At 37.8% G+C, this 23,435-nt stretch overlaps 1 pseudogene; it reads right to left on the bottom strand.

Moving 5' to 3' along the window:
• Positions 1-351: 351 nt before the first annotated feature.
• LOC118553988 (large ribosomal subunit protein uL29 pseudogene) lies at positions 352-1,779 on the bottom strand (annotated as a pseudogene).
• Positions 1,780-23,435: the final 21,656 nt, after the last annotated feature.

Genomic DNA, 23,435 nt, shown 5'->3' with positions numbered 1-23,435 from the left:
TCTCCTCATCCATGAAGCCTTCCTCACAGGACCACTGCAGGCTTCATTGAGCTCTCTCTTCCCTTTGAATTTTTACAAATGCTAAATTGAGTGGCACAGACTAATTACAATGGGATTTCCATGCCTCATTCCATATTAAAGGTGTTCTGACTTCCCCATTCCCTTTTGCCTGGAAGAATGTCAGAGGATAATCACTGGTTTTTGTTGTTGCTGTTGTTTTGTTTTGTTTTTGGTTTGCTTGTGCTATGGGCAGATAGAACCATTTCTCCAGGTGCCAATGCTAGTAGTTCTACTAGGGACTGGATTCTATCTTATGCTTACTTTTTTTTTTTCCTTCAGTTTGTGTGTGTTTTATTGATCCTGGTGCTCAGGCCTTGCATACTTCTGCAGTGAATATAGGTGCTCCTTCCACTGCTGCTTCTTCGTCTTCAGGTTCTCCTCCTGCTTGTTCAGCCGGTGGCAAAGGGCATGTGTCTTCTTGCGCTGCAGATCCCAGGGCTTATCCTTCTTACTCTTGTAGAATTTCCTGAGGTTCTCTTTCTGAGTCTGGCTGATGACGGTGAGAAAACGAGCAGTGGGTTTGCAAACAGCTGGGATCTTGGACAGTTTGGAAGCCGTGCCACCTGTCACTTTGGCAATGTGCAGCTGGGACAGCTCCACCTTCAGGTCTTCCAACTGTTTAAGCAGCTCCTCCTTTTTGCCGTAAGGGTCTTGAACCTTAAACTTGGCCACATCTGCACTGTCCTCCGCCACCACCGAGGGAAAGAGCTCTCATGCTTACTTTGTATCCCTGCAGTTTTTAATGTCTTGCTCTGCATGGAGTGGATGCCATACATACACTTACTGATTGACTAATGGGTTAATTCTAAGACATAACCATGTTTAACATGAAACTATTATGTGGAACACACAGTCAATTTCAGAATTACAAGGTAAAGTGAAGTAACTGTTATTCTGGAGTACACAACACATATTTCACGACAGAGTGAAGCATACCTGCAAATAATAAAATTATGGCTAGTACTTATGGAGTGCTAAGTAAGCACATATTGCCCATCGCTGTTCTAGATGTCTTACAGTGCGAGGTAGATACTGTTATTATCCCATTTTTATAGGCAAGGAAACCAAAGCACAGCTATTAATTGTTATTTATTTATTTATTTATTTGCACAGCTATTAATTGTAGAATCAGAATTTGAACCAATGAAATTTCATTCTGTACTCAACTACAGCATTAATGCCTTCAGATCATTGGAACATCATGGCTTATAGCAATCAGAAACAGCGGTAAGAGAAGTTTCCAAGAAGTCTGCAGAAGGGTTTGCTGGTAGGTTTGGCAGTGATTAAGCCAAGTGCCAATTTCTACATGTTCCGCTTGTGAAAAAGACTGTGAGCATCACTCATTTTACCACCGATAAGCACTATAGGACATAGACGCAACATGTTCTAACAATCACCACAGTAGTGGTGACTTCAAATGCAAGGACAACATAAGATACAAATTGATGATGAATATACTTTTAGAGATCTTGTTTCTGTTCATATTAATTAATGTATGAGACATAAGATTTCTGAATATTACATTCATTTTTGTGTAAAAAGCCAGATAATAAATATTTCAGGCCTTATGGACCACATAGTCTCTGTCACAGTTATTCAACTTGGCCATTGCAGTGAAAAAACAGCCATGAGCAATAAGTAAATGTATGGGTAAATGTACGCATTTACCAATAATACCTTATTAACACAAATAGGCAGTGTCTTGGGTTTTTGGTCCATGGCCCTTAGTTTCCTGACTCTTGGTTTAGGTAAATAATTTTTGTCCTGTCAGTTTACGACTGGGATGGTGGTGTCAAATCTATATCTTCCAAATTATTCCCTCTATAATTCTGTTAAGAACCACTGAATAATGAAACTACTTCTTAATTTCTCTGCCAGGCTTTCCTTATTCTTCCTATCCATGAGTTTCTAAAAATGTTAGAGCTCTAAAAGCAATAGCAAGCTCTATGCTTTGCATATTGCTTTATATCCATTCACTTTTAAGGACCCGGGAAAAGCACAAGTACACAATTTTAGTTTCTTGTAATTTAGATGTTTCAGATTTGCTTCCAACCCTTAATTCTCAAATATTCTGGGGCGAAAACATGGTAGCTGAAAGAAGGAAGTGATGGAAGGAGGGAATAAAGGAAGTCAGAAAAAGAGAAGAGAGGGAGCAGATGAGGGACTCTGAACTATAAAGAAAAAAAATTTTATGGTATTCTTAAGACTTAGGCTATTCTGATATGGAGCAATTTATGAAATACCTACCATGGATAGCATATAAGTATTACAGCCCTGTCTAATAAACACACACAATTATTGCACTAAGTAGGTGTTACTTGGAACAACAGAACCAACCAGCATGAAATATTTTACAAAACTCACAGAACTAACGCATGGGCTTTTTCTTCAAATGCTGCAATTTTAGAATGAAAGTATACAAGGAAATTTTATTTAATTTCTATTTGTATTAAATAACCCCCCCTGCAAATGGAAGTGATAGAACATTGCTCTTGACTACAGAACAGTTGCTATAAACCAGGCAATGGTGAGTCCTCATTTGATCCTTCTGTTTACAGTGATGAGTATGACAGATGCCATGTCCAAGAATTTGATCAAGCTTGAGGGAAAGAAAAGGGATCTCTCTGAAGTGCTAGCTAGGCTGTGGGTATGGTCAGAAGATAGTAAATAGGGGCACCTGCCTTAGTGGTATGGAAAGACTGCTTTTCCTGATCTTGGCCTCTGGGCATGAGAATGAGTCTGTGGGAAACCACACACTGAGAAGAAAGTCAACGTATATTGTATTTAAGGAAATACTTATTTTCCTTAAGATGGATTGAGGTTGTGATTTTCTGAAAATTCTCTGGTAACATTTGCTGAAAATTTCTCTGTGTGTGTTAATACAATGCCTCTCTGCTGAAGAACCAGGAAGAGTGAGAGGGCTACCTGGGCCTAGGGTGGGTGGAGACTAACCTAGAGTACTGAAGCTTCTTCACCCCACCTCACCATCCACCATGGTGGTTATTGGTGGCTAAACGTAGGTTTGGGACTCCATTGCTGCTGGTGTCTTATGGCTTGATCCTACAGGAAAAGAAACTTTTGTGGTCAGGCAGTAGGTTTCTTCTAAAAGGGTGTGTATAGAAGACAGTAATGTGGATGTGCATCCGTGGGATTCATTTGAAAAGAGCTTAACTTTGTTTAATGTTTTTTTTTTTTTTTTTAACTTTTCCCACGAACTCTGGAAATAACCATATTTAAAGGTTTTAAAGTTGTTGCCTTATGTTGGACTTGATTTTAATTACCCCCAACTTGTTTGTAAAGTGAGTTTCCCCTGAATCTTGTCGTGTGGGTGGTGCTTGGAATTAAGAGATGCATTATTAAAAGAATCCCTCTGTGGGAACCTGCATAGCAGTGTGGGTATGAAAACCCAGGGAGGTAGGGTGTGGGAGTCTTTGGTGGAGCTGAGACCCATCCCGTGTGGGGGAAGCCATGGGGAGAAGCATCTGCCAACAGAATGGCATATAAGCTGGTGCAAGATCCCAAAACAATTTTCTCAAAATGAAAACAAATATTGCTGTCAAAATCAAAGAATCAACAGCAAGTTTCTGTGCTGATTCACTTGGCTTCTATGTCTTACTCCTACAGATTGCCTGAAATAAAACATTTTAAGAACTCTGGTACCATGAGAAATTATCAGATGCATCTGGCTATAAATGTATTAATCTTACTTCCTTGCATTAAACCTTTTAAGTTGTTCTCAGTAGTTGCTAAGAACAACCACTTAGGCAGTGCATCTTGTACCTGGTGTCTGTGGCAGTGTAGTTCCTCAGTTAGATTTAGATTATGGCTACCCTTGCCTGATTAAAACAGAATGGCATGTAATGACAATGTAAGTATTGGGTTTTCTCCTGTGTGCTCAGGTGGACGATTCAATGGTATTGTTGCTACTACCATTCTTATTCCTTCCATATTTCTCCTTTCTGCTTTAGAAGAAAAGGAGCCACTCTTTGGATGCTTTGTTTCTAGGAATGGGAGTGGGAATGAGCACATGGAGATGGGTGCCATTGGAGTTAAATTAATTAATATTGAGCAGGTGGCATGGGCTTTAAAATCAGATAGACACACTTTGGGATACTAGACAAGACCCTCATTCTTTTTTAACCTCAATTCTTTATCAGTAAAAGAGGGGATAATAATGGAACCTTTTAATTAGGATTGTTGTAAAAATTTATATGAAAAATGCATAAAAACATTTAGGACAATGCCTGGGTCATGATAAGCACTCAATAAATGCTCTTTACTCAGTAGGTATTTCTTGAATTAATACCCAAATATTAAAGCTGATCAACATAACAATTTGAAAGATCCTATTACCATTTCCAGTGGGAATAATTTGAATTCTGATTTCCTGTATCTGATGCTGGCTAGGAGGTGATAGCTTCTCCTTTGCTCCCGATTAGCATCAATATGAGTGGGCTTTATGTAAATGAGACATTTGCATTCATAGTGACTGGTGGAATGAGTTCTAAATCATGTGGACTGTGTAGCACCTCGTTTTCTTGGTTTTTTTGGTGTTGTGCTAATGCCTGCATCCAATGCACCTGGGTCTTCATGTCTGACTGAGCTGAAGTCATGAAACCAATATGTGAAGTCTCTTTTTAAATTAATGACATACGCTTCCACTTTTTATGTTTTGGGCAAATAAAAGTTTCCAAAGCAGCTATGGGCAATTCATAAATGAAGTGAAATCTCACCACTTAAATACTTACCTTTTCAAATTGCTGGTTCATTTGTATGCTGATGTTGGTGCTAGCATGAGCTTTTCATATCAGCATAACCATGTGATTAAATATGATAAATAATTTATTAATTTTTAAAAGTTGTTGGCATATTTTCCTTGCCAGGAATGTCTTTTCCACTCTTCTCCCATATGATAATAATAATAGTAATAATAGTAAATATAATAATAATAATAGCAGTAACTGTATTTATGGACTTGCTTTATATCAGGCATTGTTCTAAGTCCTTTACATGCTTTAACTAAATTTAATCTCAACATCTCTTGATATGGCAGATGCTATTTAATTCCACTTTTACAAGTACAGAAATTAAAGCTCAGCAATATTAAGCAAACTGTTTAAGGCCACACAGCTAACTAAGTGGCACAGCTGAGATTTAAAGCCAGGCAGTTTGTTCCAGAGTTCATACTCTTAAAAATTATACTATGCTGTCTCTCCTTTTAGTTCATTCTCAAACTTTCTTAAAAGCTCAGTTCATTGTCACTTCCTCCTGATCTCCTGATTTCCCCCGCCCAGCATACCCCTCCTTCCCCAATTCCTATGGCATTATTTCATTTATGTCATTCATTTGTCGTTTAGGAACCTCTACCTGGCATTGATAATTAATTAATTGTTTTCATGTATAGGTCCTGTCTGTCCCTGTGCATCATGCCTAGTAAATGTCTCCCTTGGAACAGGTGGTGATGGGTGAAAAATCCTCACTTTGAGAATATCTCTCTGTATGGGAATAGTGCAACACAGTTTTATCAGATATCAAGGAATAAATTCTTTTCCCCTATTTGCAGATATATGAGGTAGAAAACCAGTCTGAGGTAGGAGGAAAACTAAACATTAAGGTTCTTGGATTCAGCTCTTTGTTGCTTGTGTGTGAATGATCATCTTGAGTCCATATGTTTGGAGAGTTATTTTACCCTGGCCAACATTTTACTATAGAACTTTATTTATTAACATTAACAAGAATCATGGGACTAGACCCTTATGCCTTAGATGGAAAGTTTACACCTACTAAGAGAATCCAGAGCAAGGCAATTAGCACTTATGTTTTTGAGTTGAATGAATGGAAACCATCTGAGAATTAGAAAGCATGCCAAAGTAGCCGGCACAATGGAAATCAAGTTTTCAGAAATGGCTAACTGGATCCTGTGACGGCATAATCATTTTCAGAGACATTCCACAGCCAGAATTTCTTAAAACCCAGATTACATTGGTTTCTTTCCATAACACATCATGCCTAACTGCTTGTTCTATAGAAATTTTTATTCCTTCTGTGGGAGATGTGCTTCAAAATGGGACAAAAATTCTCTTCTTGTAAGTTGGGAGTAGGTGAACTAGATATGGCTGAACTCAGGAACTGGAGTTGGAGCATCTAGTATTTGGTGGGCTCACTTGACCAGTGGGACAAAGAAATCCCCGTTGTAAATTTCACCATTTATGGTCATCAGGCAAGAATCCGTATTTACACAAGTAAGTAATGAGGGAAGGTAGAGAATGCCCAGTAGAATTCCATTGTTATACTTTAATTTCCCCCAAATCATAGATGAGAATCATGGCTGCAGTGCCATGCTAACCTGATATCAATATTAGCTTAAAAATGTTTTTAGGCAGAAGAAAGCAACAAAGGAGAGACTTCTTTGTTAGCATCTATCTGGAAAACTGGCGTGATAAAGCAGCACACCACTGCTGCTTTATCTGAAAGAGGGGAGGAGGGGCTGTTCTTTGGATAAATCCAAAGAGGTATCGATTTTCTAGTGCTTTTTTGGAAATGCCTATGTTGCTTTATGTTGCATTTTCATTCACTCATAGTTGCTTCTGCTAATAAAGGTCCTCTGGTGGCAGTAATTCTTCTCAGCAGAGTGAAGTCCTTTAGCAATGAAATCCTTGGTGTATTCACTAACATGAAGTGCGATCTGTCCTTGCACCTGGTACACATTCAGTTCTGCAGAGAGTCACATTGCTATTTATGCCTTTTGTTTAGTCACACAAGGGAACTAGAACAAGAAGTGTAGATTTTCACCTTGGCTTTTATAAGGTACATTATGAGCTGTACAACTCCTTAGAATGAGCTTGGCAGTCCCTAGTTCTTAGGCAACAGTGATTTGCAACTGGACGTAAGGAAAAGGGACATTAATTGCTAGTAATTAGTAGTGCACAGAGTTTTTTGTTTTTTTTTTTACTGTGAATTAATCAATCTCCTGAGAAGAATGAGAAAAGCAAGAATGAATAGAAAAGCAAGGTTTTAGCTTTAAAATCCAAGAATTTGAGTTTACTGTCATACCAATGACTCACTCTAGTTTTATTTTGTGGCTCACAAAGATATATGTCACCTTCCCTCTTTTAAAATTTAATATTATTTTATCAAAGTTCTACATGTACGTTAAATAACTGACTGTACATGTACATTATTGAAAAAGCCACATCTTTTACAAAGCTCATAATAAAGAACAGCAATCTCCGGCTCCACTCCTTTCCTCTTTAATTCTTAGTCTCTGGAGGCAACTTCTTTCAACTTTAAGCTGTTTCTTCTGCTGTTTACTGCCATATTTCTAATAACTTGCTTGCAACATCATTTCTTGTTTTTTTTTCAGCTTCAGGTCTTATTTACTGACTTCTTACTATGGAAGGTAAAAACTTAGTGCTCTTAATAAGAAACCACGTCCTGCAACCTCAGGATACACGCCCCCTCTTCATCTTCTCTTAGTGTGTTGCTTTATCATTTTTGATTGCGTCAATATTCACCAATTACACTATTGGTGTAATTATATAAATTGGTGTAACTATATAAATATTACTCAGAGATGTGATGTATGCTAAGGTATAGTTACATTTCCTATCTTTTATAAGTTCAGGTTTTCCCAGAGTTAATAATTGGCTTTCTCTGTCTCTCTCCTTCTTTCCTTCTTTTATCTTTCCTTAGGTTTCTCTGTACTTAAGCAAAAATGATCACTAACTCATTCTCAGCTGTCTGCCAGAAGTGTAAATCTCCTCTGCAATATACCCAGTCCCTATGAAAATATTAGGTAATCAGTTTAGGTCCTTTTGTTCTGGGAGGGGGAGAGCTGGAAACACATCCTTCTGGGGGCCCTCCTTTCTGTTTGGATCTGGACTGGTTGCTTACTGGACCCAGTGCGTAACTGCCACCTGCGATTCCTCTTCATACCCTAGGAAAGGGTCTCTTTGCTTGACTTCTATAATGGATCCCCTGTTCCCTAGATCCCATGTCTTTCTTGGTTTTCTCCCATAATTTGGTTTAGAACATTATTTAGTAGTTGATCAAAAAGGGGGCATGGGAAGTAAAGTTTTGGGAACTTACATGTAGATCATGATTTTGTTTTGTCCTCACACGATTTCTTGTTCGGTTGGGTAGAGATGTCTAAGATGAAAGTCGTATTTCTGCAGAGTATTTGACATTACTGCCCCTGAGTTTTGGGCTTCTAGTGTTGCTATAGAGAAATCTGATACCATGGTGATCCTTGATCCTTTGAATCTGGACTTTTTATTTTTTAATTCTCCCTGGAAATTATTGAATCTTTTCTTTGTCCTGAAATTTTTAAATGATGTTCCTTATAATAACTTTTCTTTCATTCCTTTGGTTACTACTTTTAATCTGGAAACTCTTGCCTTTCAATTTGGGGAAATTTTCTTTAAATTAAAAAAAAATTTCCTCCCTTCTGTTTTATCTATTCTTTTTTTTTTTTCTAAAACTCTTATTATTTGGATGTTGGATTGCCTGAATTGATCTTTTCTCTCCTGTATTTCATGTTTTTCCTTATATTCTACCTTTTGAGAGATTTACTTAATTTTATCCTCAAATCCTTTCATTGAAATTTTAATTTCTGCTATTATCATTTTAATTTCCAAGAAATGCTTTATATTTTGTTTCCTGAATGTTCTTTTTTTTGCTTTCTTTTCTTGTTTCATGGATAGAGTGTCTTTTCTTATTTTTCTACGTATATGAATTAACCTTTTTCTTTCTGAGTGCATTTAGTTTTTTCTTCTCTTCCCTTCCTTATCTGTTTCTTTTCAGACAGTTTCTGTTTGTTTATTATTTTGGTCTCTGTCTTTTACATTAGAAGCCTCTCTCTAGTGTCTGGTGACACTGGGCTGTCCATTTACTTTTCCCACTTACCTGATTGTGTTTGTAAATTGGAAGACTTTAATGTGGTTTCACGTCCTCTTGTCTTTTGAATTATTGTCACGTGCAAGTATTTTACGTATATGTAAAACCTTGCAAAAAGCACTATGATCATTGTTTTGCATAGTTAAAATTCATTTGTTTTAATATTAATTTCACAGCTTACTTTTCCTGATGTTCTTCATTCATCTCTTCATTTCTTGGCTTCTGGGATCATTTTCTTTCTGCCTGAAGAATTTCCTTCAGTGTTTCTTTTTAATTCGGGTGTGCTGGTGATGAATTTCTCAAAGCTTTTGTTTGCTGGAAAAGTATTTATTTAATCCTGATTTTTGAAGGGGATTTTCACTAAGTATAATATTGTCGATTGGCAGTTACTGTCTTTCAGCATTTTAAGATAGACTTCACTGTCTTCCGTTCTTTCAACATTCTGTGGAGAATGCGGCTCTCAGTTGTATTGTTGTTCTTTGGGAAGTAGTACGACCTTTTTTCTCTGGCTACTTCTAAGGTTTTTTTTTTTTAGCAGTTTTACTATGCTGTGACAAGGAATGGCTTTTTTTTTTTTTTAATCCTGCTTGGGATTTTTAGCACTTTTTGAATTTGTGGGTTAATGTTTTTCACCAGTTTTGGAAAATCTCAGCCATTTTTTCTGCACATAGTGTTTCCATTTAATTTTTTTTCAACATGTGTTTTTTTTATCCCCCAACTTTATTGAGGTGCAATCAACATACAAAATTGTCTAAGTTTAAGGGGTTCAAAATGATGATTTGATATATGTTATGCTGATATGTATGTGTCATATTGCAAAATGATTGCCCTAATAGGGTTAGTTAACACACCCATCATCTCACATAGTTATCTTTTGTTTTGTTTTGTGGTGAGGACTTTTAGGATTTACTGTCTTAGCAATATTCAAACATACATGATATTGTTAACTAGAGTTACCATGCTGTACATCCTTAGAACTTAAATTCATCTGATAACTGGAATTCTGTACCCTTTAACCACCTTCACCCATTACTCCTTCTCACTCCCTTCCCTGGCCCACACACACCGCTGGTAACCACTAGTCTACTTTCTATTTCTATAAGTTCAATTTTTTAGATTCCAAACACAGTGAGATCATACTCTATCTTTCTCTGTCTGACTTAGTTCACTTAGCATAATGCCTCCAAGTTTCATCCATGTTGTCACAAATGGCAGGATTTCCTTCCTTTTTATGGCTGAATTACATATATAATATAATATGACATAATATAATATAATAATATATATGTATGTATCACATTTTCTTTATCCATTCTTCCATCAATGGTGATATGACAGTGAATTTAGTAAAGAAAACCCTCCTCTTTGAAGAGCCTTGCATTCTGCTGGAGAATATGGCAATAAACTAATAAATATATATTATAATGTCAGTATGATGTACAAGTCATAAAAATAAAGCAGGGTGAAAAAATACAGCAGGGTGATACTGCTTTAGATAGGATGATCAGAGTCAACCTCTTGAGGAGTGACTTTGAGATCTGAACAAGCCAAAGGTGGACCCAGTGTATATCATGCAAGGAAAATGAAAACAAAAACATGTCATCTAGGTAATTGGTCAACACTGTGGCATAATACTTGCATATTTAGAGTTAGAAAAATCTTTAGTCAATTTATTTTATTTGGTAACCCAATTCCCTGTTCATCTAGGATAATGTTCTTTAAAATGTATATGGTAAACCAGATATACGAAGATTACAGATATCTGTTCAATTTGGCACACCTTTATTGTATCTAAATCCAGTAATGTTTATGATAGATTTTTTATTTGTAGTAAGCAAAATTCAGGTCCCATTTGCCATTTCATCTATATGAAGATATTTATTAGATTCACTAGGAACTATCTTTTTTTTTTTTTTTTAAAGATTTTATTTATTTATTTGAGAGAGAGAATGAGACAGAGAGAGCATGAGAGGGTCAGAGGGAGAAGCAGACTCCCTGCTGAGCAGGGAGCCCGATGTGGGACTCGATCCCAGGACTCCAGGATCATGACCTGAGCTGAAGGCAGTCGCTTAACCAACTGAGCCACCCAGGCGCCCTTCACTAGGAACTATCTTCAGAATCACTTTAGAAAAACATTGGCTCCATGGGGCGCCTGGGTGGCTCAGATGGTTAAGCGTCTGCCTTTGGCTCGGGTCATGATCTCTAGGTCCTGGGATCAAGCCCCACATCGGGCTCCCTGCTCAGCAGGGAGTCTGTTTCTCCCTCTTCCTCTGCCTCTCCCCACTACTCCTGCTCTCTCTCTCTCACTCTGTATCTCTCTGTCTCAAATGAATTAAAAAAAAAAAAAAAAAATTAAGAAAAACATTGGCTCCAAGGAATACAGATGGGTTAGTTTTCTGATTTTCTGTAAACTGCAGCAAAAACAATGAAGTGAAGTTACAGACTGTCACACTGTCTTCTCCAGCAGGCTCATGGAAATGCCTACTCTTCTGACCTAGCTACTACAGGGATCTGTGTACCAGGGAGAAGTAGCTCCTCCCTGAGTATTTTGGAGAGTGATTCGGCCCCGTGATAGGTGTCTGGAAGATAAACTTGTCTTTTTTTCTTTTCTTTTTTTTTTTTAAAGATTTTATTTATTTATTTGAGAGAGAGAGAATGAGAGAGAGCACATGAGAGGGGGGAGGGTGAGAGGGAGAAGCAGACTCCCTGCCGAGCAGGGAGCCCGATGCGGGACTCGATCCAGGGACTCCAGGATCATGACCTGAGCCGAAGGCAGTTGCTTAACCAACTGAGCCACCCAGGCGCCCAAACTTGTCTTTTTTTCTTTAGTAACCATAGAAGCAGGTAAGAAAGACCGTGGTCCCAGCATGTCTCTTGTTGGCTGTGGGCTTTGGCAATATCTGACGTCCCTGGAGGTGTGCTCAGCTTTCTCATTCTCTTTGAAGCCTAGCTATTTGCACTCCAAAGAAGTTAGGATCCTCAAGATGTCTAGTCCCAATGTTTTATTTACTCCTCAAAAGCTCTGTCTTTGAGAGCATATTTACCAATAGGTAAAGTTAGGAGAATTTATAATGATAACCTGAAATATTACCAACTCTGTATTTAAATTGCCCGGCTTTTAGAATGTGTTTGTTTTGGTTGTGGTTAAAATAACTTAACAGAGCAAATTGATACTTTGAAGTGAAACATATTTTGAACCATTGTTTTAGTTTTTTTAAACCATGCAAGGGTTTTGATAGCTTGGTAATTAATTATAATGTGCTCAGTAAATGGACATGAACAAAATATAAACATTCACTACATTAACTAAACTAATTAATTACTCAAACATGAAAACAATAAAAAATTGCTTTAAAATAACCTAATGACATCTATATTTTTACCTCTATAAAGTTAGAATTTAATAAATAAAATATTCATAAATTATGTTGTACACATGGCTCAAGTTCTAAGCAAAGGAAAGAAATTACATAATATACTAACCAAAAGTCAATCCTGTAACTGCTGATACTTTTTTTTCCTGTGGGCTCTACCCTGGTCCATAGGTCCTCAGAAATATTAATCAAAAGTGTGCTGTGTATTCTGGGCCGTTTTCAGTAATATAATATATTTTATATGGAAAATCCATATGTAAACTATTAGTAGGCAGTACATAAATAAAGATTTTTATATCATTTGATTATGTGGCTCAAATTTGTACTAAGGTTTACTGTGTATTTTTGTAGAGTTAATTGGTCACATAGGGCTTAGACTCTATTTTGACCTAATTACTTGATGTGGAACCATATAGAAGCTGCTGGGAACTTTACTTGCATGATTATACTCTGGAATGCTAGCGCACCTTTCCCCAAAAGAAATTTTGTACATTGTATGTAATATTATTTACTATTTGTATATACCTAGGCTGGTAAGACAAAGTCCTCCTGTCCTCAAGAACACTCCTTGCTTGTATGTGTTTGTGTGTGTGTATGTAGGGGATAATCTAGAATTCAGTCTCACAATCTCATGTATGGGAGGTTGTTTTTTTTTGTTGTTGTTTTGTATTTTTTTTTTTTTTGCCTTTTATCAGGGGATCGTTCTATTGTTGCTGAGAATGTGTGGACACTCTGCTTATGAGTCTGTGTGTGTACACTGTCTCCACTGGAAAGCTGAGCAGTATGTTTTGGGGGCATTTGTCATCCTTTTCCTAAGACTTTCCTGTATGCTTAGTTTTTCCCTGATCACACACACCTGATTATAATGGAGACATCTCACAAATATCAAAGTTGTGACTTTGTTTTTCCCTTAAAGGACCCAAGGGAAGGGCCTATGGATTTGGTGCTTCAAGGTGAGGGTGCTCACACACATATACTCTCTCCTGACCTCTCCTTTTCTTTTCTTTTTCTTCTTTAACTTCAAAAGACCCACTCCTGTCCCTTAGACACGTGCCCTCAGGCATCCTTTGCGGAACTTCAGTCTCCTTACAAGAGGAAGAGATAACCCCTTCAACACGTACCTTTTATCCCTTCTGGGTCTTACAAATTCCAGGACTTCCTATTTATCTGGGTGCTCATGGAAGCTCTCCTCTGCTCATCAGTCAGAGCTGGGCTCAGATACTGTGGCTAAGAATGCATGTGGGTGCCCAGTCCCTGTGTTGTCTGCCCAGTAGTGAGTTATGGCCAATGTCTTCACTTGTTTATGTCCGAAGCAAGCACACCATACTAGACGAAGGAGAGAATTATGTTTTCTTTTTTTTTTTTTTTTTTTAAAGATTTTATTTATTTATTTGACAGAGAGACACAGTGAGAGAGGGAACACAAGCAGGGGGAGTGGGAGAGAGAGAAGCAGGCTTCCTGCGGAGCAGGGAGCCTGATGCGGGGCTCAATCCCAGGACCCTGGGATCATGACCTGAGCCGAAGGCAGACGCTTAACGACTGAGCCACCCAGGCGCCCCGAGAATTATGTTTTCTAATCACACATGAAAAAACTGATTTCTCATGTCACATAACTTTTTTTTAAAGATTTTATTTATTTATTTGAGAGAGAGAGAGAGTGAGCATGCATGAGTGGGGGGGAGGGGCAGAAGCAGAGGGAGAAGCAGACTCCCCGCTGAGCAGGGAACCCAACACTGGGGCTCAATCCCAGGACCCTGAGATCACGACCTGAGCTGAAGGCAGCCGCTTAACCATCTGAGCCACCCAGGTGCCCCTCATGTCACATAACTTTGACCACGCCCCCTGATTATAAAATAATCAGCCCCTACATTTTTGTGCAAATGGGCATTTTTTTTGTCATGTTCCTGTATTATTTCTCATATCTGTGGATTATTTCTCCCCTGTTAGAATACAAGCTTTATGAAGGCATGGGTGTTTGTTTTGTTCACTGTTCTATCCCGATCTCTGGAATAGTGCCTAGCATATAATAAGTGCTCAATACATATTTGTTGACTCAGTAAATATTATAAGGATTATACACTACCTACAAATGGCTTCTTTTTTGCCACAAAGAAGTGGGGGTATTTGTGAAGAGAATGTCAATTTAGAGTAGTTTCTATTTTATTGTAGATTTCATGCCAAATACAAAAGAAAGTTTCTAATTTATCCGCCCCCTATCCCCAAAACACTGATACTGATCAGGGATGACTCAGGTAAAGAAACTGAAGAACAGAGAATACACAGAATTTATTTTACTAATAGGCAACTGGAAGAGTCTAGACTTGGACCTACTTCAGACGGATCTGGTTTAAATGGCTCACACTCAGCATTCAGAATTATAACTACCATTTGAATAGTAGACAAAGTTTGCCTCTCAAAGCTAATGAGTAAATTTAAAAGTATACATATCAGTAATAAATAAACATTATACATATAGCTTTTTCCAAGTTAAAGCTTGCAGTACACTCAAGGATGTTAAGCATCTGATTTTTAAAAACAAGAAAGTTCAATAAGAGTAGATTAGGAATAAAGCAGTAGATACCAGTGCTGGCTTCCAGAAACTTGAGCTTTGTGGTGAGTGGCTTTCACACTGGGTTTTGAAATTGTGTTGTGCTGGGGCAAGCCCAAGGCAAAGGAAACGTGAATGTAACACAAAGAATGGAATGAATGCAGGATTCATTCTTTTGAGAATATGAGCACTGCGTATCAAATGAGGGAGAAGGGCTGATTGGGTTAATTTTCCTTCTGGATAATAAATATTGTGGCATAAGGCAGTAAGAGAGGGAAAGGACCACTGTGAATGACTAAAAAGAAAATTGCTAAAATCTCTATGTTGGTAATTGATCTTAATGGAACTTAATTATTTTATTACCGTAATCAGTCACCTCTTATCTTGCTTTTGCTTCCACTCCACTTTGGGACCTATTAACTTCTATTACCTAGCTGTGGTCAGGAAGAAACTGCTTGATAACAAGTTTTAATTCCTGTTGCATTGTAACTTTGGCAAACTCATTTGTCTGCACTCACAGCATTGGAAAAAAAGTTATTTTTAAGACGAGTTGGGGTGGGTGAGATTGGTAGATGCGTGGTATCATTGTGTGTATTTTTACTCTCAGGGCCCAACGTGAGTGCTCTGAAGTCACAAATCATGTTTATTTATTCTGTATTCCCAGTGTCATACATAACACCTAATATAAAGTAGGCACCTCATGAATACTTATGGAATGAGCAGTAAAAATAACTAATGTCCATTTAATTCTTCATATTACTGTTGTGTCCCAGAAATGGAGATGATCTATGTATCGTTACAGGTCAAATGACTGTTTTAATTGGTTCTTTATCAACAGATGTTATAGGTGCTGTGTTTCAGATGCAGACATACCCCTATTGAATTATATGTTTACCATTTGTTTAGGCTAGTACGCATCTCAAAGATAAAGACCCACGGCCAAAAACTAGGCAAAATACTAGGCAAAAAATCGGATTGGTTATTTCAAGGTGAATTTCCTTTAGGGGATGACAAGGGTGTACAGGAAAATTACCCAACTAATGCTGATCAGGTGATTCCAGTCAGTGAACTGGTTTAAGATTCCATTTCTGAGAGAGCTGAAAATGTAATTAAGTCTCAGTTTGGTGATGCGGGCTTAGCATAAGTGACTGCATTTTGGGACTGTTGTCTTGTTTTTAACACTATACTTACTTATTAGATGAATTAAGGAAGAATAAGTCACCACATACTAGTAGGGACATCTCAGAAAAGACCATATTTGACTGAATAACTTAGACCTTTGGGGAATATATTTCCATGGATGACTGAATTGCACACTATTCTTGAGGAGGAGATGGATCTTAGAGTTAGAGAGGGGATGACATTTTCCTAAAATGGAGAGTATTATGTGGCATAATACTTCACAGGGACCTTCTCAATTCAGTATTATGCAGTGGAAATTCAGTATTTTACCAGTGGAAATCAGCAAGTAACTGGGAAAGTTGAGGTCATTGAAAGAATTTACTGATATTCTGATCTATGTATTTTGCTGTTGCCCCTCCTTTTATATTTGACCCTACTTTAAATGCCACATACAAAGTATTGTCAGCTTTCACTACTAACACCTCCATGGTCTGTAGTGGAGTTCCCCTCAGTTCTTTATCCTCTGCCAACCCCACGTCCTGCCATTGTTTCCAGCCTGAGATACTCAGCAGCAAGGCCCAGGAAAACATTTTTATCCTCCATTGTCACTGTGAAAATGGAGTTGCATTTTGGCATGCTGAATTTAGCAGATCTATTGGACATTCAGGTAGAGATATTAAGTAGACTATTTGTCTGAAGTTCAGAGGACAGGTCTGAGCTGCTAAATTTGGTTGTTGCCAGTAAATACATGGTATTTAAAAGGAAGAGACTAGATGTCAGGGGAGTCAAAGCCTTGGGGTGATTTTGGGGAGAGGAAGAAGAGGAGGAACCAGGCAGGGAATTGAAAAAAGAATGATCTAGTGAGGAAGGAAGAAAACTTGGAGATTCTTAATATCCCTCAGACAATTGAAGTCAGTGTCAAAGATGGTGGTGAGTCAGGGCTATAAAATGTTAGTGATGCCTGCAGATGGGCCATTGGAGGTCATTTTTGACTGTGATAAGAGCAGATTTGGTCAAAGGAGGTGGACACAATTCTCTTTGGATTGGGTTTAATAGAGAATGAGGAAAAAAAGAGTTGAAGACTGTGGGAATAGATAAGGAGAGCAAAAAAACAGGGAAGAAGCTGGTGGGAGAAATGGAGTCAATAGAAGATAATATCCAGATGTGACTGGGCATTGCATTTAAAAGGGAAGAAAACATTTTAGCCAGTTCATGTCTCCTAGTGTCCTGCAATGTCTTCTCATCATGATGAAAAAGAAAGAGATTGGTAGGACACAAGGTAGGCCTAAAGACAGCACTGTAGCCTTCCCAGGGACCTTCTCAATTCAGCTATGCAGTTTCTCTTTCCTTCTCCCAGAACTGAAAGCACACCTGGAAGATTCAGAGGTCAACAAGTTTAACAGGAAAATCTTCACATAAGATCCTGATGATGATAATCCCATCCTTCCATGCCAACTCTGCTGTTTCTCTGACATCCTTTCTATTATCCATATCCTTCCTTTTAATTCAAAGAGTAGGACAGATAGGGAGACCCTTCAAAGCATCACTGATTCCCATTATGCTCTGTCCCCTACGTGCCCATTCTGTCTTCAGGGGTACTGAAGTAGAATCCAGCAGTTTGGAACCTGATTGCCTCATTCAGTCATCATTGCACTATCCCACTGAAGTCATAATCCATTGTTACTCCAGTGCTCAGTGAAAGAAAGAATTAAGATTAAAAAGGCCTCAACTTTGTGGCATAATTACAAACAATGTCAGGATAGTATTGGTTGGAAGCTAAATAATATATTAGTGTTTTTTAGATGTCAATAGACTTTTATCTGCTATAGCAAGTCACATTTTTTTCTGAAAAAGAAAATGCAAAACTGTAACATATTCCCGGCTCTTATCTCGGACAGTGATTTAAATTGTGTAGAAGCAGCTCTCTCTCTCTCTGTATCCCCCCATCCACAACATGATTGTACCCTACAATGATAATCAGGGAGTCTTACCTCTGCTTGCTCCTCTTCCAAGGAGCAAACTGTGATGTCAGCATGTCACTAACATACTGGATATGTATCTCTGGAGGTTGCCATGGTGAATCTGGAGCCAGAGCCTCCCTAATGAGCCTTAACTATCGCCACCTGACAGAGCAAGCATTCTTAGACATTTCCTGTTAGATTCCATGTTGGCTTTGGCTGTGAAAGCAGTTGCTTTCATTTCTGGCAGTAATGTGGCATTGGGTGGGAGTAGGGGTGAAGTCTTATTCAGTCATGAAGTGTCACTGTATCTGACAGAGGAATTTCTAGGGCTGGAAACGTAGCAGCTGCAACAGAACACTAAGGAGACATGTGAAGTTAAAATCTACTTCCTGGCAGTTTACATGGGTTCTCGAGTATTTCACCAATTATAGTTATTTCTCATGGCATTTGGTGTCTGCTGGTGAGTGATGATGAAGAAATTAGCCTCCATAATGGCCAGACCATCATGTAATATAACCTCTTAGAGGAAGAAAACTGATAGAGCCCTGATATTTTATTGGAGAAGTATAACTCTTTCAACAAGAGCCTTTCAAGTAAAAATTTGCTGACATTGACTATATCACTCTCCTTAAATGTTACAAATTTTCTCTTTCCTCAATTATCACAAAATCTTCCCTCCCACTTTCCTTGAGTGTCATAATTTTTTAACTAAGAGGGTCATAGATTATAACTATTTGTAAGAGAAGGCCCATAAGTTTGCTGTATTAAAGAATCTAGAATGGTAGCTTTAGTAAATCAACCAGGTTTAGTTTTGATTCTGTGTTGTGGTCTTATTTTCCACAATATATAAACATATAAACTGTACCTCATTTTAGGGAGTGGAAATTAATTTGAGTCAGAAAGAAGTAAAAAGCAACCCACTTGGTCTGCCTTTGACAAGGAGACATTTTTGATGCTGTTCTTAGGGGAGTAAGAAGATTTTCATAGAATATAACAGCTCTCTGGGGAGAAGAACACGTTTCCTATATGATGAGGGTGGTTATGCATTATATCTGCAGAAATTTTTTCTTGAATCCAGATTTCAGATCTGCTAAGAGGGAGGCCCTGGGAAAAGACCACTGTGTGGTGGAAGCAAGAAGGGAAGACTGGTCACATTTTCCCGAGAGGTAGACAAGACAACAGAATTTTAGCATCCACCAGGTATCTGTCAGGTGGTGGCACTTTCCAGCAACAACATAACAGGGATGTATCAGTGACAGATTGAATTGGTTATCTAGAGATGAAAGGCTCCCCAGACCCTCGTTTCCACTTGGATTCAGCTTTTGATTGCTTGCTTTGTCCTTTGTATCTCTTTCCTTAACTATCTCATTGGTTCTTTCTCTTCTTTTTCAGAACCTTAAGCTTATCTTTTAAACTGATTTATTTTGGGGTTTATGGCTTAGAGAGCAACTGAAACTAACAGGAAAAATACAAAGAACAAACCTGGGTATTTCTTATTGTCAAAGAACAGATGCTGTGGCAGGTGCTTCTGGTAAGATATTATAATCAAACGGGCACGAAAATGTAGAATTTCATTTTTGCATCTTCAGACAAGGCTCTCAACTTGCTGATTCATTCATGTGATTAAGGGCAAATTAATATTTCAGAAATTTGCCCACAGTCTATAAGATAATGATATGCGGCAATATCCTTTATGTACTCCCATAATGCAGATTCCTCTGGAAGGAATGACGTTCACCTCTTAATTAAGTCCTTCTTACATTACATTTCATGCCATAGTGAAACAGGAGTTGCTCTCTGCTCCTAAAGAAGAGGGGACGTGTAATCATTCAAACTAATCTCAGTAGCCAAAAGAGTGTCTGGTTTTGATAAATCCCTGTGTTTTGATTATAAGCAGAATATTCAGATTTTTTGCTTGTACATTTGTCTTCAGTCTGGTGTAACACTTCTCTCTCTGAGTTGCTCGTATCTCAAATATTCTTTTTGGCTTACTTTATGTTTTTATTCTTGGGGCCAAAAAGATACCTGTCAGTTCCTTTTAATGGCTCTTTTGGCTACTCAGTTGTCCATTTTTTAGTAAACTGTTGACAATGGGATTTAATCCAGGTCTTTTGCCCAAAGAAGTTGCTGTGTACCGGGTCACAGTTGTTCAGGCTGTTTAGATACTTGATCTACAGTATGGGCTGGGCAGGTATCTGGTCTATGATTTAGGGCTGCCACCAAATCTTCTTGATCTTAGAAAAAAAGACTCAAGGTGTCTTGTTTTTTTGAGACTGTTCCTGGGAAAGACTTTTTCTTTCTTTCTTTCTTTCTTTCTTTCTTTCTTTCTTTCTTTCTTTCTTTCTTTCTTTCTTTCTTTCTTTCTTTCTTTTTCTTTCTTTCTTTCTTTCTTTCTCTCGTCTTTCCTTTCTCTCGTCCTTCCTTCCTTCCTTCCCTTCTTTCTCTCTTCTTTCCTTTCTTTTCTTTCTTTCCTTCCTCCCTCCCTCACTCTCTCTCTCTCTCATTCTCTTTAGAAAGTTTCTTGATTTAGCAACTGATAAAATTTCTAGTATGGCTGCATCAGTTTATTCAGTAAGACTACTAATTAGATCATTTTGTTGTTATTATGTACGCACCTTCCATCTTACCCAGATTTGTGTGTTTAAAATACTTGAAGACTTGGCAGTAGTGATATCTTTAAAGATTAATTATCCTTACAAACAGTCCCAAATGATGGGTGTGATTTCTCTGGGCCATCAGAATTCGAATGAAGTTGGGGCCAGTTGATAATTTCCTTTCTTCCAACCTGTCTTTGGACTGATGGAAATGCTCTGGGAAATGTGTCCTCACAAGTGGAATTGGAGCTTTTCTTGGGGAACATTGAAATATCCTTAGAGGTTAGGCAATAGATTCACTTTCATTGGTCCATTTATCTGACTGGAAGAGAGCTGAGAGAAAAATTAATTTAACGAGCAACTATTGTGCCAGTGCCATAGTTTTAGTCACTGTATCTTTGTGATCTCTTTTAAAATCAGGAAGTGTGATGACTCCAGCTTTGTTTTTCTTTCTTAAGGTTGCTTTGGCTGCTTAGGGTCTTTTATGATTTCATATGAATTTTAGAATTTTCTGTGTTTTGGGGTGCCTGGGTGGCTCAGTCGGTTAAGCGTCTGCCTTCGGCTCAGGTCATGATCTCAGGGTCTTGGGATTGAGTCCCACATCGGGCTCCCTGCTCAGCAGGAAGCCTGCTTCTCCCTCTGCCCCTCCCCCTGCTTGTGCTCTCTCTCTCTCAAATAAATGAATAGAATCTTAAAAAAAAAAAGAATTTTCTCTGTTTCTGTGAAAAATGCCGTTGGGATTTTGATAGGGATTGCACTGAGTCTGTAGGTCACTTTGAGCAGTGTGGGCATTTTAACAGTGTTAAGTCTTCTAATACATAAACACAAGATGCTTTTCCATTTTTGTGTGTTCTTCAGTATTTAGTTTTCAGTGTACGTCTTTCACCTTCTTAGTTAAGTGTTTATTTGTGGGTATTTTATTCTTTTTGATGCTATTGTAAGTGGAACTGTTTTTTATTTCCTCTTTAGATAGTTCATTGTTAGTGTATAAAAATGCAACTGATTTTTAAATGTTGATTTTGTCCTGCAGCTTAACCACATTACCACATTTATTTATTAGTTCTAACAGTTTTACTGTGGCATCTTTAGAGTCTTCTACATTAAGATCATATCACCTGCAAACAGAGATAATTTTACTTCTCTTTTTCCTATTTGGATACCTTTTATTTCTTTTTTTCCCCTAATTGTTCTGGCTAGGACTTCAGTACTGTGTTGAATAAAAGTGGCAAGAGTGAACATCCTTGCCTTGTTTTTGATCTTAGAGAAAAAATTTTAGTTTTTACCAGTGAGTATGATGTTAACTGTGGACTTTTCATATTTGGCCTTTATGCCTATAAAATTCCTTCTCTACCTAGCTTATTAAGAGTTTTTATCATGAAAAAATGTTCAATAGAGAGCCCAGAAATAAACCTATGTGTTTATGGCCAACTGATTTTTGACAAAGGTGTTAAGAATACACAACAGGGAAAAAATAGTCTCTTCAACAAATGGTGCTGGGAAACCTGGATATCCACATACAAAAAATGAAATTGGGCCCTTACCTTCCACCATATACAAAAATCAACTCAAAATGGATTAAAGAGTTAAGCATAAGACCTGAAACTGTAAAACCCCTGGAAGAAGAAAATAATGGAAAAGCTTCCTGACATGGGTCTTGGCAATGATTTCTTGGATATGACACCAAAAGGACAGGCAACAAAAACAGACAAGCAGGATGACATCAACTAAAAACTATTGATAGAGTGAACCCTTGGAATGGGAGAAAATATTTGCAAACTGTAGATTTGATAAGGGGTTATTATCTAACATATATAAGAAATTCCTATAATTTAATAGCAAAAACCCAATTAAAAAATGAGCAAAACACTAGAATAGACATTTTTCTAAAGAAGACTTGTAAATGGCCAACAGATATATATGAAAGATGTTCAACACCACTAATCATTAGGGGAGAAGGCAAATCAAAACCACCATGAGATATGGCATCACATTTGTCAGGATGGCTACTATCAAAGAAAAACAAAAGATAACAAGTGTTGATGAGTATATGAAGAAATTGGAACCCTTATATACTGTTGATGGGAATATAAAATGGCATAGGCACCATAGAAAATAGTATGGAGGTTTCTCAAAAAATTAAAAATGGAACTACCATATAATCCATCAATCCTACTGGGTAAATATCCAAAATAATTGAATTGAGAATCTTCAAGAGATATCTGCACCCCCATATTCACTGCAGCGTTATTCACAGTAGTCAACATATGGAAACATAAATGTTTATTGACAGATGAAGGGAGGAACAAACTGTGGTATATCCATACAATGGAATATAATTTGTCATTAAAAAAGAATGAAATCCTGCCATTTGTGATAACATGGATGGACATTATGGGTATTATATTAAGTCAAAAAAGCCAGTCACAGAAAGACAAATAGTGCATGATTCCAGTTATATGAGGTATAGGGCCTAAGGGCCAGGGGAAATGGGGAGTTGTTGTTCAATGGGTGTAAGTTTCATTCATGAAAGATGAGTAAGTTTTAGGGGTCTGTGTACAGCATTATGCCTAAAGTTAACAATACTGTATTGCACACTCAAAAATTTGTTCAGGCATAGCTCACGTTAAGTGTTCTTATGACAATACAAGAGAAAAGAAGAAGAAGGAGTCACATAGTGAAGAGGAACACAGGGCTTGTTGTCAAGGCAACTTGCTTCAAAGCCCAGCTTACCACTTACTAGAGATGTGACTTTGTCTTTCTGAGACCAAGTTCCCTATTCTGTAGGATAAGGATCTGGCAGAGTTATTGTCAAGGAGCAGGTGCAATAACAAGCATACCTCTTGCAGTCTTCGCTGGGAGTTTTCTATCTCTCTTCTTACCC

The sequence above is a fragment of the Halichoerus grypus genome, chromosome 4 (genome assembly GCF_964656455.1).
Source record: "Halichoerus grypus chromosome 4, mHalGry1.hap1.1, whole genome shotgun sequence".
NCBI lineage: Eukaryota > Metazoa > Chordata > Mammalia > Carnivora > Phocidae > Halichoerus > Halichoerus grypus.
Note: the sequence above shows the minus strand (reverse complement) of the source record. Positions and strands in the feature narration are given on the sequence as shown.